General features: G+C 40.3%; 1 long non-coding RNA gene across 1 annotated transcript; it reads right to left on the reverse strand.

Annotated features, from left to right (window-relative positions):
• Positions 1–286: 286 nt before the first annotated feature.
• On the reverse strand, positions 287–11775 carry LOC131418677 (uncharacterized). The gene is made up of 3 exons (XR_009222956.1): positions 11592–11775; positions 3554–3619; positions 287–1289 (listed from the first exon to the last, which is right to left on the reverse strand). It is a non-coding gene; the product is annotated as an uncharacterized LOC131418677 (long non-coding RNA).
• Positions 11776–14919: the final 3144 nt, after the last annotated feature.

The following is a 14919-nucleotide window of genomic DNA, read 5'->3' on the forward strand; positions in this document are numbered from 1 at the left end:
CCACTACGCCACCAGGCCAGCCCCCTCAAAATGATTTTTTAAATGTCCTCTGAGAGAGAGAGTAAGAAAAAACATTCATAAATTTTTTTTGTTAAATTTTAAAAGTGAATATGAAGGGAGATAAAAATCAAGAACAAATGAATGTAAAGTATGATGGGCAAAGGACTAACAGATGACGTGCAAAACACATGAGACACTTCTTAATACCCCAAAACTGGGAAGAATCCAAATAAATGTCTATCCACTGATGGATACGTATTATATCCATAAAATGGAACACTATTCAACAATAAAAAGGAACAAAGAACTGATACACATTACAACATGGGTGAACCTCAAAGATACGCTAAGTGAAAGAAACCAGATGTAAAAGAATACATATTGCATGATTCCATTTATATAAAATGTCCAGGAAAAAGCAAATTTATAGAGACAGAAACCCTTCATTTTTCTTCACCAGGATTTCTGACTCACTTATTATCCTTTTGCAAGTACTTTTGAAAGTCTTCTGAGGGGCCTGCTTGGAACATGGTAACATGTATAAACAAGCAAGGACAAAATGGGTGTGTTCTTATGGTTTCTGAGTTATAGAGAGACAGAGAGGCAAATATAGAGTAGGAGTGAGAGGGGGGAAAGGGAGGCAGAGTATTTGTTATTATTTATCTCTTAAAGTCCAATAGGAAAAGGCATTGTCTCTCTGTGCTCCAAAACTCCATCCTTTTAGGTATATGGGAAAAAATGTGTTTTAGCCTACCCTCATTATACCCATATAATCAGTTTGACTACCTTCCCTAATGCTAACAGCTTGTGTTAGGGAGGAGGGAATTTTTCTCTGAAAGATGCCAATAGTTTGCCTGACTGCATTTTTCCTCTTTATCTTTCTTTGGGTAGACACCGCCTCAAAATGCTAGATTTGCTCCACTTGGAATAGTTTCATCTGGAACAAACATATGGTCCTTTGGCTCAAAAAATGGGACATTCAGGGCTGGCCACACCTTTGGATTCAGTAATCAAAACAGCCACATTTAATCTGGGCATGACTCAAGAAGCTGTGCTTCTGCTTCCTTCTAAATTCATCAAGGACTGACCTTAAGGCATACCACCTAGAAGTTTCTTCCAATGACTCCCAGTCTTGGAGTTTAGGAATTGAACCAAATTGATTTCCATGCAATGTCCATAGATGGAGAGTTCACTTTCTGTTCAAGTCCAATTGAGTCCAGCGTGTTGACATCCGGGACTGGGACCAGGACCTTGCATGCACCCAATAATTAAGAAGAGAACTCCCTATCCTAAAAAAATAAGGACAAAAAAACAGTCTTTTCTTTGAAGTATTGTGTAAAAACCTCATGGGGTGGTTGTAAGGATTTGTGAAATATTAAAGATCTCTGAGTTTGGAGAATTGGCATTCTAACAGTACAACATTCTGCTCTTTTTTCCCCCCTCTTTTTCTTAACAATCCTGTTACATGACCTTCTAAAGGCTTTGTTCCCTTAGGAAACATTAGATGATTTGCAATAGTCTGTAATAAAACTTGGAAGAGATAGCCACAGCACTAGTTCAATAATCATGAGAACTGCTTTTAGCTGTAATTTTCCAACAAATTGTTGATATAATTAACTGTAAACCCTGGAATAACACTTTGACCTAGAGTCCCTTCATGTGTCTGTGGTGTGGGTTCAGCATTCCTGCTGCTCGGTTCTCCTTAAGCCTTGCCATTTGGTACATACATGACCTTAATCTCTAAACTGGCCTCATAGATATAGACATAAGCATTATGGCCTTATTCCCAGAAGTGCAGATCCTTTCTGGATGGAACTTCACCTTCAGCTCCAAGAATTGTGATCCCACCTTCTTCCAACTGACACAAGATCAGCCTGTTTGCACAGCGAAGGCCTGTTCTTCAGTGGATGCTATAATTGAAGTTGCCTATTGGTGGAGTCAACATTCCAGTGTTCTGTGATGACTGTGAGCCAGCATCTGTCAGCTGATGGCAACATCTCTGTGGGTTTCTCACAGCTTTGCCATCCCCTGTCACTTCTTCATCTCACATAAATTCCCCTACACCAGGGCCCCAAAAGATGTTATTCATCAAAGTGGCCTGTGCTCCCACCTATAGAGACAGATTGCTTTCTTGGTAAGAGGTAGCCACCTTGGTTGGGTCCTCAGATCTCTGGAAGGGAGACTATTTCTCCCTGTCTTTTTCTGAGCCAAGTGACTTCTAAATAATATTTTATTTCCTTCTTTCGAGTTTTCATTGTCCTCTTGGCAATCAGACACAGCATTGCCTGCCCACTGGGTACCTTTATAGAGAATAAATAAAATCTGGCTATTTTATGAAAAACAAAAAAATCTGAGTTGCTTGAGGGATTTCTAAAGCAAGAGCTGCTTTTACGAGTCAGGAAGAAACACAGATATTAGTTTGTAATGAAACCAGAAACTTGAGGGTCATTCAGCCTGAGGCTGCAGATCCCCATAACAGTGCTTGTTTTAGAGACAACACACAATTTCAGTCCTAGAGATACAGAGAAAGAGAAAATAGCAAGAAAAAGAGAGCAAGAGAGCAAGGAAGAGGAACAGAGGAGGAAGAAAGAAGGCAGGGTGGAAGAAAAGAGTAAGAAAAGAACATGAGGATTTCTCTTTCCCAATTTGCTCACAGTAGGTGTTGACAACATTTCAGGTAATCTAAAAAGGTTAAACAAAAATGTATTAAGATGAGTTTGGGTGCATCCTTGGTGCACAGAATGTTCCTGTGTGTTAATCTGCATAAGAAAAACATAAATCGCAAGAGCAGCATCTTGGTAGCTCTGTATACCCAGGAGTGTTTGCACACTGATTAAACGGCACCTATGCCACCCTAGTCTAGTGCTTTTGATCAGGTTGAAAGCTCTAATGTTGCCTTACTTTGGTCTTAGTCTTGATCCTGGGGGAGAACCACAAGGACCCTCTTTCTGATGATGTCAGAACAGAATTTCCAAATATTTTTCCAACCTCACTCTGACATTTTGCCCACCTTTTTTGATCAGCTTTTTGGGTCAAGAAATTAAAGAAGCTTTTAATGAGTCTGTTCTCCTTGAATTGAATTGGTTTGCCATTGTGGTCCCTCAATATTTGGTGGCAGCTCTGATGAATAAAAACAATAGGCTTTCTTCCTCGGCTCTCCTCAAAACGCCTTAACAGGAAACATATTCTGCATTCCCCATGTGCATGTTTTCAGTGCAAATCTTTATTCAATCTTAATAGAGAATTTAGGCCAAGGGCTCCTCCATGTTCTAAGGGTGTTACTGATGGGAACACATCCTTGGAGGACCTTATGGATGTAGAGCCCTTAGGGGGCTTTTGAGAGAAGAACAGCGCCCAGGTCCCAAGAGGGAGAGAGAGAGAAAGAAAGAGAAAGGAAGGCAGAAGAAGGAGAGATAAAGAGAGGGAGGGGAAGAAAAGGGAGGGAGGGAGGAAGGAAAGAAGAAGGGAGTGAGGGAGGGAGGGAGATTGAGAGAGAGAGAATAGAATTCCTTAAACCAATCATTAATCTTTAGGAATTCATGTGTGTTCTTACCTTCACTGCCCAGACAATAAATTCCATCCTGTTCCAACTGATAATCTGAAGGGAAGACTCTGCCAGCTGGGCAAAAAAGGGGAGAAACACTTCATAAATTCTTTGTTGCAGCCAAAACTTGTACCTTCTCTGGATACCAGGGTCATTCAGGGTCATATTACTTCCTGTTCATTCCTGAGAAATGAAATTCCTCTAGATTCTGTCTCTTTGGCTCCACTTGAAAGCAGGTGACGAAACAAGTCCTCCTCTCTTTATTTTGCCCAATCACTGCTTCAACTAGCCCACTTTGCAGCAGAGAATCTGGGCACCTCAGCCTGCATCTTGGCAGCCCACATGCTCTGATGCTGTTAGTCTTGGAGGCTTTACCCCACAGAACCATCCAGAGAAAGCTCTGCCATCCCCTGGAGTGGGCTTATGCTACTTGAACACTGGGATTAGAGAGTCATGTTTTCATGTTGCCATCTGTTAATTCCCATCACACAGTTTGACATGTGTGTTGGGAGCCGGGAGCCACTTGGGAGCATTGGGGCAGAGGAGCCATCTTGGCCAAGGAGACCTGTAACACATGACTGCTGCCCTGTGTCTTTGCATAAAGTTAGATTGACAGGGGCATAAGGGAACAAAGGAGAAGCCTATTCTCTACTGTCTAAAGAAAACACAAGCTACAAAGCTTGTTAAGTTTTCCCCACGACAGCCCAGAAACGGTACGCACATTTTTACCAGCATGCTAGGGCAAAGATTCATTAGATGAAGTGTTGCTTCCTAATGTAACCCAGGTCTCCCTTTAGGAGATCCCGAAAAGTTGTATAGAAAATGGGGAAGGCCATGAGCAAAACATGAAGTGACTGATGTTCTCCTTTGTCTTCCACACATTTTCCTTCTAGCTTCGGCCTCCACTCCTACTTCTGATCAAAATTCCAGGGCTTATAAAGAGCTGGTGTTCAGCTGGGATTAGGTCAGAAGAACAAAACGCTGAGTCATTACAGCAATGCACTGAAGCTGGCTTTGAGGCTTAATTACCTCCACTCAGACCTGCGTTTAAGAGAGAAAGCTTTTAAGCCAGGTTAATCTGTAACAGTAGCATAGCAGTCTGTGCCAGTTGTAGAATCTTAAATCACATAAATCAAGTCATAAAGAAGATTCCTGCCTTGGTCTCCCTAGAAGGCCAGTCTTGATCAATATCTCAAGTGTCATTTTTAGAGCTTCCCATGTGGTGAAGTGTTGAATAATTACTACCAGCTTTGAGGGCTCACTACTTCTCCTTTGAAAACACAACACATTGCACCCCCAGACCTGTGGGACCTGAAGAGCTCCAGAGACCTGGAGATAAGGGTGACATCTTCTTCCTGCCAACTTCAGTGCAATCTTCAACAGTTGGCTCCATATGGACTAAATAATTCCCTTACCATACTTCTCTCTCAGGTTCCCTTCCCATTTCGTCTTGAAATCAGAGTACTAGAATGAGCCAGTCACCCAATGCTTCCCGACTAAGGCAACCTCTTAGAATTTCTAAGAGCCAAAAGAAATTCAAATATCTCCCCATCAACAAGCAGATTTCCCAATAGAATTTCAAAATTAAAATGAAAGTGGTAAAGATGGGAATGCTGCAATCTCACCTCTAGCATGAACAAAATGCTAATCAAAATCTCTTTGTGCTGCTCTGCTCCTCTTCAGATAGAGCTTTTGAGCTAATGTTTACTTCAGGGCATCCTAACGTTGGGGGAGGGAAGGGAGCTCCTGCCCTTCTTTTTTGTTTAAAGCCATCCTCTCCAACGACACTGCTTATGAAAATAAGTTTCTAAGTGAACTTCCCATATTATATTGCAGTAACCTAGGGTGAAATTTGATGTTTGGTGTGATGGAAAAGCATGCAACCTTAAGACAATGTGGCAGTTGCTAGAAGCAATATGAGACCACAATTTCTTAGGCATTGCCAGTAATCACCCATTAGCAGGCCAAGTTGTTGGGTTCAAGTAGAGAATGCTTTAGTTATATCTTGTATATCAAGAACAGACTTAGTTTGTGTTCCACGTAAAAGCAAAACAGCCCAGTGTTCCAGATAGTTTTCCAAATGGAAGTGAAGAAACCATGGAGACATCCCTATATCCAGTACCTTAGCTTAGACCTTTTTAACTGGAGCATAGGTCAATGAGGCTGGCATTCTCCCAGTGAAAGGATGGTGCAAGGTTTGGACTACATGCCCTTGTGTTAATTTTAGCAGGAACACTTTCCATTAACGGGAAAAGTTTTATTCTCATGATATGTGTATGGTTAAAATTCAGTGCTGACTCTGCCTTGTCCTTTTTTCAATGGGTCAATGTGTCAATTATTCCCTCCTAATGCCTTCTGGGTTTGGGAAGTGTTCAAATTATCTTTCCTTCCTGCTGCAATTAGATTTTGCAATGAACACATGTAAAGGCCTGCCTAGTGATTCTAAGATTTTCTATTTTTTCTCGGCCTATCCTGACCTAATGATACTTCTGGTAACTCAGGAGCCTTCATTCCCCATATGTCTCCTTTTCTGGAGGTAAAGGGAAGGCTTCTCATTCTGCTTCCAAACCTTGGGGCTGGAAGATATCCCCCAGGTTAAACTCCTAAGAAAGACAGCCACTCTGAGAAACATGACACACGTTTCTTCCAGGTCTTCCAAGGGTCTCCCTTCAAAAAAAAATAATAATCCTCTCTATCTATGACTGTCAGGTGAAGGACAAAAATAAGAGGAAGTGATATCCTAACACTCTTGTTCCTTTAGCCCAACATAACCAATCCTTTTGGCATTAAAAGGATAAGATAAAATGTTTTATCCTGTTCCTTGCCTCTGGGAAACATGTATTTTAACAATAGCATGTTGCCTTCTTATCCCCTGTCCCAGCTTCATTGTTTCTCCTTATATACCCTTGCTATCAAACATACTACAAATTTCACTTATTCATCTTGTTTCTGTCTCCCCCACTAAGTTTTAAGTCCTGTATTGTCAGTGCTGTCAAGTCAATGCCAACTCCTAGTGACCCTGTGGACAGCAGAGCAGAACCCTGGCTGGTGTTTTTGCTCCATCCTTTCATCTTCTGGTGCTATATCAGACAATGCTCTGCTGCAACTCATGGGGTTTTCATGACCAGTTTTTTTGGAAGTGGATGGCCAGGTCCTTCTTCCTAGCCTGTCTAGTCTGGAAGCTCCGCTGAAACCTGTTCACCATGGGTGACCCTGCTGGTATTTGAAATACCGGCGGCATAGCTTTCAGCCTCACAGCAACACACAGCTGCCACAGTATGACAACTGACAGACAGGTGGTGTGGTTCCCTGACCAGGAAATGAACCTGGGCTGCGGTGGGGAGAGCATGGAATCTTAGCCATGAGACCACCAGCCCTGAGAGGGTGATGATTTTCATCTGCTTTGTTCACAGCTGTACACTCAGTACCTAGTACAAGGCTATGGCACATAATATGCTCTCAATAAATATTTGCTAAATGAATGAATTTCATGATGTTGACCATCAGATGTGATATCAAGTAACCAGCAGTCACCTGCTGCATTTCCAGCACCAGGCTGAGTGTTGAGAACACCAAAGATGTGTGAGACCTCACACCTTGAGGCATCCACCTTTTAGATCCAGATAAGAGTGGATCCAACTCTAATTCCTTGCTTAGAAGAAGTCTCGTCCATCATTTCTCCTAGCTCCTAGGGAGAGGGAGGCCATATTCTCATGGTTGCCCCTCACTCCGAACCCTGCCTTCTACCTTGGTCTTCAGTAATCCTGACATATCCCCATGCTGAGCCACAAGGATCCAGGTTTTGCATAATTTTACAATCACCCACAAAGTGTTAATGGAAGTTTAAGGAGATAATTCATGAAAGCCAAACAACCTTAAGTTAAATTTTAAAGATAGCTGCTCTGGACAAATCATTTGGAAAATTTACCCTGTTGTTGGAGAATCCTCCGATTTTTCCCTTCTCTTGCTCCCCAACCCTAAATGCAGCTCATTTTCATCCTTAGATTTCACCTATGCCTGCTGTGTCCTTGACTGTGAATCTATGGCCTCTATGAAGCGACCTTCTCTGAAGCAATTTATTAAGACATTTTCATAAAAAGGAAAGTTCTTCCCTAATAGGAATTCTTATGTCAATGGTTAAGATAATAGTTTTGTTCAGCCTACTACAAGCTAATGGTAGAAAGAGCAGAGGACAGAATTCCAGTGCCTGGGATTAGTTAGAACACGGATGGGGAAGAGAAGGAAAGTTAGGGGATACAGCTCAAGAGATTAGTGGACAAGACACGAATGGAATTGCCTGTAGTTTCTCTTTATTTAGTGCCCAGTGCTCAAGAGTTGCTCAGGAATCTATGTTGCAGCATCCCACCAAAGCCTGAGCTTCCTTGTTCTCTAGAACGTTTTTCAATTTTGTTGGCTCAGGTTCCAATTTAACATCTGATAAAACAACAGCAAATAGTCATTTTAAGGATGAAAATTTCAGACACAGTAGTAGATGTACACTGGAGATTTTTCCTCCCTGAGGATGATTTCTCAAAGAATGGTTTTTGGTGTCTAATAAAACAAACCACATAGACATTGATGGAACCCCTTTAAAGAAGTCTGCTTCCTGCTTCATGCAAGTAAATTACGTTGTCAAGTAATCCCAGAAAGCAGAAGTAGAGGACTAGGGAGAGTAAAACAGAGAAAGATGAGAGCCAGAGGGCAACCGAGTTTTCGTACCACTGGAACAATCTGAGGAGTCACGTAGAATGCACCTCAGAATTGTTCAACTCAGGAACACAAGAGAGGGGCATATAAGCACTGGCTTCCTTCTCTCCATTGGTCAAGTATTACCCCATGGGATGTTAACTCCCTTCCATTCCAGGCAAGAAACCAAGAGAGACTGACAGTGTAGTTAAAGTGGAGTTCTGCCATTTACAGCTGTGTGAAGCATATAGCCATGGCAATGCATGGAATAAAATATGGGCTAGGGAGATATGAGGGAAGGCACAAGAGGTGTCCCATACAAAGGGAAAAATCTAATGGCACCTTCACCCCAGGAGAATTAAGCAAATAAAACAAGAGAGCAAATTTATTTAACTATTTCATATATATATATTTATATGTATATGTGTGTGTATGTATGTAGTATACATATATATACACACACACATATTTAAAGAAAAAGAATGCTGAACTACCAGTTCCAGTAACGATAGATCAGATTCATATAAACTCTCTGCTGAGGACACTAAAGAAGTTAGTTGAATTACCAAACACAAATGAATAAACAAAAATGTCTTAAAAGCATCAAAGACCCCAGAAGATAGGAAAAAACTTTCTGTCTAATTTTTGAAGAAGACAAAACTCAGTGATGAAAGCATGGTTAATCAAAGCTCCTAGTCTTGAGCACATGTTTTTTGATCCTAAGAAAATAGCCAGTTCAGGGCCGGCCCCGTGGCTTAGTGGTTAAGTGCGCACGCTCCGCTACTGGCGGCCTGGGTTTGGATCCCGGGCGCACACCGACACACCACTTGTCCAGCCATGCTGAGGCCACGTCCCATGTACAGCAACTAGAAGGATGTGCAACTATGACATACAACTATCTACTGGGGCTTTGGGGAAAAAAAAGGAGGAGGATTGGCAACAGATGTTAGCTCAGAGCCGGTCTTCCTCAGCAAAAAGAGGAGGATTAGCATGGATGTTAGCTCAGGGATGATCTTTCTCACAAAAAAAAAAAAAGAAAGAAAATAGCCAGTTCAACCTGAGCTGAAGTTTTCACAGCCCCACAGGGATGGGGGCAGAAATCAAAGCCTAGACTCCACCAAGGGTGGGAAACCTGAAAAACCACCTCTCCTTGAGCAAAGACATGAGCTCCATTTCCTCAAATGGGCATAACCCAGTAACAATGGTCCTCCATCAAGTACTTCCTTGAATCTGGTGATGTGGGGGAGGCAGGGTGGGACCTCAGGCCTTAAACAAACTAAGGCTGTCTGGGGCTGGTGGGCATCCAGGGTCCTCCCCTCCTTATTTCTTTCTATAGACAAGTCGTCATTATTCTAGGACTCAAAATACTCCTGCAATATGACCACCATTCAAAAATATATTGCCAGAAAAAGAAGAAAAGAAGGCTCATTAAACAAGCAGATATAACATGTAGTAGAAACAGATCCACAGGGACTCCAGTCATGGAGAATACCATATACAAGCACAGAATAGTAACTGATGACTGATCAGTAACACTAACAATGGTCAAGCAAATTAACTCTGCACTTGAAACCTTTGGTAAGAAATTGGAAACTATAAAAAGGGATTGATAGATTCTAAGTATTTTAAACTTCTGTTAGGATTCCTTCTTTATCACAGGAAATCCTTAAAAGTATGTATTTATATTTTTAAATACATGAGAATTTATTGTTTATACTTCCATTGTTGATTTATATTTTAATTGCCTCATGGTCAAATATGGGGATCTCTATGATGTCATGCCTTTGAAATTTGTTGATACTATGACCTAACATATGGTCAATTTTTTAAAAATGTTGCATGTGTTCTTGAGAAAAATATATATTTCCTAATTTTTGAGTTATATAACCCCGAGTGATTTTGTTATTAATTTGTTTGTTCAGATCTTTAATACATATTATTAATTTTGTTTGTTTGATTAGTATATATCTATTTGTGGTAAATTTCCTCTCTCTCTCTCTTAATCTGAAAGTGCCTTTATATTATGCTTATTCTCAAAAGATCTTTTTTGCAAAATTGAAGGCTTTTTCTCAGAACGTTTTAAAGATATTATTACAATATCTTCTGGCTTCTAGGGCAGCTAATGAATAGTCATTATTAGTCTAATTTTGATTCCCTGGTTGGTGATACATATTTTCTCTCTGCTTTTCAAGGTCTTCTAATAATCTTTTCTTTTTGCAGTTTCAATATTTGTGTGGATTTACTTTTGTTAATCCTACTTGTATAAATTCTGATTCCTCTATTCCTCTATTTGTGTATGTATGTCTTTCACCAATTCTGAAAATTTTCAGCATTATCTTTTCAAATTTTACCCTCTCCTCCATTCTTTATTTATGTCCTTGTAACACAGGTTAGACTTACCTATTAGATATATTTATTCCATCACCCATACCCTTCACTTCCTTTTACTATTTGTCTCCTTTCTTTTCTGTGTTGCAGTCTTAGCAATTTCATCATATCTTCCTCACACTAATTCTCTGTTCAACACTCTCTAAACTATGTTTAAAACTTACATTCAGTGTTTTAAGTCAGCAATATTTTTTCATTTCTAAACATTCTGTATAGTTTTTTAAATCTCTTTGATTACTATTGATATCTTGTTGCTTACTCCTTTTAAAAAATAATTCCGTCATTTATATCTTTAAGTATTATATAATTTGAGAGTTTTTTTGGGTTTTTTTTTTCCAACTGATAGCTTCGATATTTCCATTCTTCAGGCATCTCAATTTCTAGTTTGTTTTTTGTGCTCTCTCACACGGTAGTTTGGGTCCTTGTTTAATCTTATTATTTAATCTTGATCTATGGAAAACTAGGGGTTAAATTGAGGATGCCTTCCTTCAAAGGAGCATTTGCTCTTGTTGGCAACCACTACAATCCTCCCTTCCAGGTCCCCAACTTAATTCCCGGCTCTCAGTTTTGGTGTTCCTACGTTGCTTCAAGTCTCCTGACTGCAGCACTGACATGGCATCTGCCTTCAAGGGTGTTCCACCCTTTACCTTTGTTGAAGCAGTATGAAACTGCACCTGTGACAAATGGTAAGGAAGTACTATAAGGATCTCTATTTGGGAACATGTTACTTAGTGAAGTCAGAGAAGATTCTCTGAGGAATTAACTCTGAGCTGATCTCTGATGAAAAATCAGGGGTGAATTACATAAAAAAAAAAGTGAAGAGGCAGAGTTTAGGGTAGCAAAAACCACATATACAAGTGCCCTGTGGCTAGAGGGAGAGTGACAAGCATGAGGAATTAATTTATTTTCCAACTTTAGTTGAGCCGTTGTAAGTTATGTGCAAACACTGTGGGAGACACTTAATGGATCTTACCTGCTATGGGGCTGCCAGAAATCTGAAAGAGTAACAGGAGCTGGAATTATTCTGGAAAGTTCCCAGATTAGAGGGGGTGGTAAGTTACCCTTGGAAGGAAAAAAAAAAAAGTTATTCCAGACCAGAACAGCAGACAATTAAAAGTCAAGGTTGGAAATGGGCACAATGGATGCAGAGAGAGAATCCAGGCAGCTCTGTTCTAAGGCAGCGCTCCTCACACATTAATGTTCAGGTCAGCTGGGATCTTGTCAAAATGTACTTTTTGACTCAGTAGGTCTGGGATGTGTCCTGTAATTCTGAATTTTTCACCAGCTTCCAGGTAATACAGACACTGCTAGTCTGGGAAACACTTCGAGAAGCAAGGGGGTAAGGAAATTATTGAGTGGTCACCAGAAGTAAGAACAAACCTGGATAAAACAAAATCATACCCTGTGCATCTGCAATACTGGGATAGGAAAGTTGGACCTGAGCCCTTTCACTGAGCTCTAAAATGCTAAAACTTTAAATAACCTGGGAAAATTATTAGTATATAAACGTCTAGCCCCATCTACCAATTCAGAGTTTTTGGGAGGTGCGGCTCTGGCCACCAGAGCATAAACAACTCTGTGGGCGAGTCTAATGCACAACAAAGTTTGTGAACCACTGTAACTAGGCAACTAGAAACCAGATAAGATTGTGCCTGGGGTGGTGAAAGGATGAAAATGTTTTAGGAAACAGTCTGGCCAATAGGACAGAGTGAGTACACAGGCAGAGAGAAAATCATTTAAGAAGGCTAAAGCAAGGGCTGCTTTTTGATGCTTTTATAAGCTCAGAGCCAACACTCCTCCATTTAATCCTAGTACAATTCCCCCTTTTAAGACCCAGCTTTGTCACATGGTCTTAGCTCTAGCCTTTCACTTTACTGTGAGTTTATTCAGAAATTGATTTGAAAGAAGAGCATGCATGTGCCCCAAGGTATGTTCGATGTTTAATATATATTTTTGGTTGAATTTTCAGATCATAGATGAAGGGTTTCATCAAAGACAAGGTGTCATTATTGTTTTCAAAGTGTAGCTCAGATAAAATGCAGGAGGCTGAATCCATTAAAGGACTCAGCAAAAAAACAAAACTATTTCTTTGCAGGTACTCTTGGCCTAAAACTTGAAGGAATTTAAGAAAGGAAACAAAAGTTTTCTCATACAAATCATTTATGTGAGTCATCAACAGGCTATTAAGTGATTTTTCAAATCAGCTAAGTAGGTAGTCACTTAAAATACACACACACACACACACACACACACACACACACCCCTTTTAATTCTAATTCAGCATAGCAGCTTCTGCTATATTTAGCTTTGTTTTTCTTTAGGTAGCTGGTCCTGTTGTTGTACGGATTTGTTTCACCAAATATGTTGTTGGGGCAACCCAAGAGGAGATTAAGAAATTGGAGATGCCTGTCATTAGTCCTTGACATCTTAGGCCTCACTGATCTTTCCTAGGTCAGAAACAGAGAATTTACTACTTTCTGCCAAAGCACGATTCTATAAGAAATCAATATGCTAAAAAGAATACATTGTTCAGGCAACACTAATATTAAAATGGAAAAACTCCAAAACTGAGTTTACCATGTCAGATCAAGAAGACCGCATGTAAACTTCCAGTAGCTTCTCTGTAATATGGTCATCTTAAGTTTGGGAAAGGTCAATCCAGGCTCACAATGAACTGGCATGTGAGAGCCCCTTCAGGCCTGTTGTGTCTTGCAGGCGTAGGGCTGCTTGATCACCATGAAGGATCGGCCAGGCCTGCCCTGCATGTTTATCCTGTTTGCAGTGGAATGCACTTTTACCATGTAGATATCAGCATTTCTGATCATTCTCCATAGGCCCTACACTCAAGCATCAGTATGTGTGGCTTTTGTAACACTTATAGGAATTGTTATTTTTTCTGAATTGCTGCCCTGGCTCTAAGATAGTCGTACACAATCTGTTTGGCAAACTGTTTCTACATTTGAATAATCTAAATAGAACAAATTATGTATATTAGTGTTATGTGCTCTGAACTGATATTTTGTTAGACTTCATTTTTATGTGCATTAGCTCATTTTTAGCTGAGAAAACATTTGTCTTCTGTAATGAACTGCCATGTCTGTGTCCCTGTGAAATTCATATGTAGAAATCCAAATTCCCAATGTGATGGTATTTGGAGGTGGGGCCTTTGAGAGGTAATTAGGTCCTGAGGTCCTTATGAATGAGATTAGTGCCCTTACAAAAAGGACCCCAGAGAGCCAGCTCACTCTGTCTCTGCCATGCGAGGACACAGCAAGAAGGCTGCAGTCTGCATCCTGGAAGAGGACCCTCACAGGAACCTGATCTGCTGGCACCTTCATCCCGGGCTTTCAGCCTCCAGAGCTGTGAGAAATACACGCCTAGCGTTTATCAGCCACCTCATCTGTGGTACTCTGTTAGAGCAGGCCTAGCTAAGACATTCTCCTGGGAAGCAGTTATCGCCCACAGCCTTACTAATGTGTGTCTAGGTTGTGTATGTTTCCTCCCTTCCCCTTTGTTCCCACCCTGCTCTCTTCACACCCCCATTCCTGATGCCTGGGTGATAGTTTACCTTTTTACTGTAAAATGACTTTCGTTTTTTCCTAATCTCAAATTTTTAATGAAGATAAAAGTACAAATGTCATAGAAGTATGACAAAAAGCAACTAGTCTTCAGATATTTGTGTGAATACTGACCTTATATTTAAACTAAAACACATAAACCAAATAATCTTTACGATATCTACATTTCACAGATGATGGAAAGTTTTACCCATCCAAAAATATCAGCCAGTTGATTGCAGAAAGCAAATATCCTATCACTCTATGATATTCACTCTATTAGTAGTTTATCTTATTATTCTATTATTGCCAGATATGATTCATGTAATATTTGGGACATACTTATACAAAAAATGTATTCAAAGTGTATCTAAAATTCAAATTTAATTTGGTGTCCAGCATTTTTATTTGCTAAATCTGGCTATTACTAGGATGTACCACATTTGATGATAAAACCATTCTCAAATTTTACTTTGTCATCACTCACAAAAAAATATCAATTTTTTTTTTCTTTTCCATTTTCTTTAGCAAAAGCATACATGATGCCTCTGTTGCTCCTTCTTGGATTCCTTAAAACTCTATACATTCTAAAGATTTTATTTATTTATTTTTTCCCCCCAAAGCCCCAGTAGATAGTTGTGTGTCATAGCTGCACATCCTTCTAGTTGCTGTATGTGGGACGCGGCCTCAGCATGGCCAGAGAAGCAGCGTGTCGGTGCGAGCCCGGGATCCAAACCCGGGTTG

This window comes from Diceros bicornis, chromosome 19 (genome assembly GCF_020826845.1).
Source record: "Diceros bicornis minor isolate mBicDic1 chromosome 19, mDicBic1.mat.cur, whole genome shotgun sequence".
In the NCBI taxonomy this organism is placed as follows: Eukaryota; Metazoa; Chordata; class Mammalia; order Perissodactyla; family Rhinocerotidae; genus Diceros; species Diceros bicornis.